The 3,807-nt window shown below is 47.8% G+C and overlaps 1 pseudogene; it reads left to right on the top strand.

The window, feature by feature from the left end:
- Positions 1-3,429: 3,429 nt before the first annotated feature.
- On the top strand, positions 3,430-3,529 carry LOC113907129 (annotated as a pseudogene).
- The last annotated feature ends 278 nt before the right edge of the window (positions 3,530-3,807 follow it).

The following is a 3,807-nucleotide window of genomic DNA, read 5'->3' on the forward strand; positions in this document are numbered from 1 at the left end:
CTTCAATTGCTGGACATTTGAGTGTCCCAGAAGTGGAAACACACTTTTTGCCTGTTATAAATAATGCTGCTGTGTACATTTGTGCACAGGTTTTTGTGTGGACATAATTTTTTTAAGCAGAGTCCAGGAATTCTTTTTTTTCTGGCTGTGCTGGGTCTTCATTGCTGCACAAGGGCTTTCTCTAGTTACAGCGAGTGGAGGCTCCTCTCTAGTTGCGGTGCACAGGTTTCTCATTGTGGTGGCTTCTCTTGCGGCAGAGCACGGGTTCTAGGGCACACAGGCTTCAGTAGCTGTGATACACGGGCTCAGTTCCTTTGAGGCATGTGGAATCATCCTGGGCCAGTGATGGAAACCACCTCCCCTGCATTGGCAGGTGGATTCTTAACCACTGGACCACCAGGGAAGTCCTGGACATGTTTTCCTCCTCTTGGTTATATACCTAGAAATGAAATTGCTGGGTCATATTTTTACTCTGTGTTTAACTTTTTGAGGAACCACTGAAGTATTTTCAACAGTGGCTGCACCATTTTGCATTCCCACCAACACTGGGAATTTTCCACATCCCCACCAACATTTATTTTCTGGTTTTTTGAACAGTGTTATCTTATTGAAGTTCTGATTTCATTTCCTTAACAGTTAATGATGTTGAACATCTTTTCAGTGTGCTAATTAGCAATTTGTATATCTTCTTGGAGAAATGTCTATTCAAATAATTCAGCCCATTTAAAAAATATTTTATTTGTATTTATTTATTTGTCTGTGTGGGATCTTTAGTTACAGCATGCAAAGTCTTAGTTGCAGCATGTGAGATCTAGCTCCCTGACCAGGGATTGAACCTGAACCCTCTGCATTGAGACCTTGGAGTCTCAGCTACCGGACCACCAGGGAAGTCCTGGCTCATTTCTAAATTGGTTTACATCTTTTTGTTACTGACTTGTGAAAATTCTTTATATATTCTGGATACTGTCAGATCTATGATTTGCAAATATTTCCCCCATTCTGTAGCTTGCTTCTTACTTTCTTGATAGTGTCTTTTGATACACAAAGGTTTTAATTTGGATGAAGTCAAATGTATTTATTTTTTTCTTTTCGTGCTTGTGCTTTTGGTGTCCTATTTAAAAGACAGTTGTCTAATCCCAGGTCTCAAAGATTTACACCCATGTTTCCTTCTAAGAGTTTAACAGTTTTGGCTCTTAGATTTCTGTCTTGGATCTATTTGAGTTGATTTTTGTGAAAGCTGTGGCATGTGGATATCCACTGGTCCTAACACCTTTGGTTGAAAAGATGTCATTTTCACCTAAGTCATAACAACTGTCAACAGATCACTTCAAAACTGTCAGAAATGTGGTGTTTTTAGAGAATGTTTTCCAATGTCATGGCCACCCAGCACACTGCCTCACCCTTGGCTGTGCTTCTTGTTATCTTAAAAAAAAAAAATATATATATATATATATACACACATATATATATATAAACCCTTAGGGTATGGTCAGGGCTGTCAAAACTGCTGCTTTAGCTGAGCTCAAACCTAGCTAGGATTGGGAAAACAAAATTCCCATGTCAGTGTGAAAACTTCAATCTGTCTGCTGCTGTGGAACTAGGACTCCAGACATGTAATACCTGGGGCCGCAGGGGTGGAAAGGACCCCAAGCCCTCCCCCAGCTCTCAGCACCCACGGAACAAGAGCAAGGTGACCCTCCATCCAACATCCTAGGGTAAAAGTCAGGTCTAGGATAGGGTGAGGCAAAAGAGGACTGCGGGGCAAAAAATGTAATGAGACTCTTGATCCTGCTCTCTTATCCTGTCTGCTCCATGGGCAGAAGGTAAGCTAGTAGTTCCAGTAGTCAGGTACAAAGAGCTGGCCCATAAAGTAGGCTGAGCACCAAAAATTTGATGCTTTCGAACTGTGGTGGTGGAGAAGATTCTTGAGAGTCCCTTGGACAACAAGGAGATCAAACCAGTCAATCCTAAAGGAAATCAACCCTGAATATTCTTTGGAAGGACTGATGCTGAAGCTGAAGCTCCAATACTTTGGCCACCTGATGGGAAGAGCTGACTCATTGGAAAAGACCCTGATGCTGGGAACGATTGAGGGCAGGAGGAGAAGGGGGCAACAGAGGATGAGCTGGTTGGATGGCATCACTGACTCAACAGACACGAATTTGAGCAAACTCCAGGAGACAGTGGAGGACAGAGGAGCCTGGCGTGCTGCAGTCCATGGGGTCGCTAAGAGATGGACAGGAATTTGTGGCAGAACAGTCTGGGCTCTTGGGGGTGGGCTAGGGCTGCTTTTAGCCACCAGGGGGCACTGCGGGAGCTGCCCTGAGCCCCTTAGTCTCTGCTTGATTCTGCCTGCTGGGCCCATCCCGCTGGCTCTAACGCTGGCCAGCCTCCCAGCTCTCCCCTCCAGCCCCAGTTGACTCTACTCTGTGGCTGACTCAGGGGCCTGTGGTTGGGGCCAAGCTGGTCCAGAGCTCTGGGCAAAGCTTGGTGAGTGGAGCTGTCACTGGGTGAAGGGAAATTCCCAGACAGCAGGTCCCTTCTGCTCTTCCCTTGTTGCACAGATGCTGTGTTGAGGCCACTCCAGAGGCCACCACAGAGGCCGCCGCAGCATCAAGGGGACACGGCCCCAGGGACCTTGTCCTGGCTTGTTTTGCTCTCTGAACTTTTTAGGATGCATGTCCCTCCCTTCAATTTCGTTCATGTTGAGGACTTTTGTTCAGTCTTTCCGGGGACGAAGGAAACAAGAAGGAAACAGGCAGAGAGACACGCCTCCTGTTTTGCTGTGCTTCCCCTAAAACCAAACTCTGGGGTCAAGCCAGGGGTCTCAGCTCTCCTGCCCCAGCCTCCCGGGGCCTCAGCCCAGCATGGCCATGTTGGGTGTCACCGGAAAAACAGCATAGGAGCACTGGGGTGGCTCTTTCTGGGCAATGCCAGCAGGCAGGCTGGGAAGGAGCAGGGCCCAGATGGCTGCACGGGGAGGACGAGTCCAGGAGCACCTGCCCCTGAGGAAACCACAGGCCCCTGGACGCCTCTGTGCTCAGACGGCAGTTCGAGCTGGGAATTTCCCATACCCTGAGTGACAGCACCTGTTTCCAGGGGTGCCCTGGGGTTGGGTTTCTGGCCTCGAAGTCTGCTCTGCTTTGCTGTCTGTTCCTCTCTGATTTCATTCAGGGAGAAGCAGCAGTGACTTGAGAGGCAGGGAGGCCTGGTGTGGGGAGGGGATAGTCTGGGGTTGGGTGGGGTGGGGGGGCAGTGATCATATCCTTTAGTCTCTCCCTTCTGGCATCAGGCTCACACCTTCCCCCAGCTTTTCCAGAATGTTGGCCCCACCTTAACTGCCAACATCAGACTCAACCAGCCTCCAGACAAAAGGTGCTGAAGTACTTGACAGAAAGAGCCCGTGGCATCAAAAGATTTTTGCAGCACTTGCTTCGGCAGCACAAATACTAAAATTGGAATGACACAAAGATTAGCATGGCCCCTGCATGAGGATGACACCCAAACTGGTGAAGTGCTCCATATCTGGGGGTCGTTGGTAAAGGGGTAGATGGACCTAGAATCTGTCACACAGAGTGAGTTAAGTCAGAAAAAGTAGTATCAGCTATTAAAGCATGGATATGCAATCCAGAAAACTGGTACAGATGAACCTATTCCCAGGGCAGGAATAGAGACGCGGATGTATAGAACGGACATGTAGACACAGCAGGTGAAGGAGAGGGTGGGATGAACCGGGAGATTAGGATTGACATATATACACCACCATGTGTAAAATAAATAGCTAGTGTGAACCTGCTACAAAGCACA

The sequence above is a fragment of the Bos indicus x Bos taurus genome, chromosome 16 (assembly GCF_003369695.1).
Source record: "Bos indicus x Bos taurus breed Angus x Brahman F1 hybrid chromosome 16, Bos_hybrid_MaternalHap_v2.0, whole genome shotgun sequence".
Taxonomy (NCBI): domain Eukaryota; kingdom Metazoa; phylum Chordata; class Mammalia; order Artiodactyla; family Bovidae; genus Bos; species Bos indicus x Bos taurus.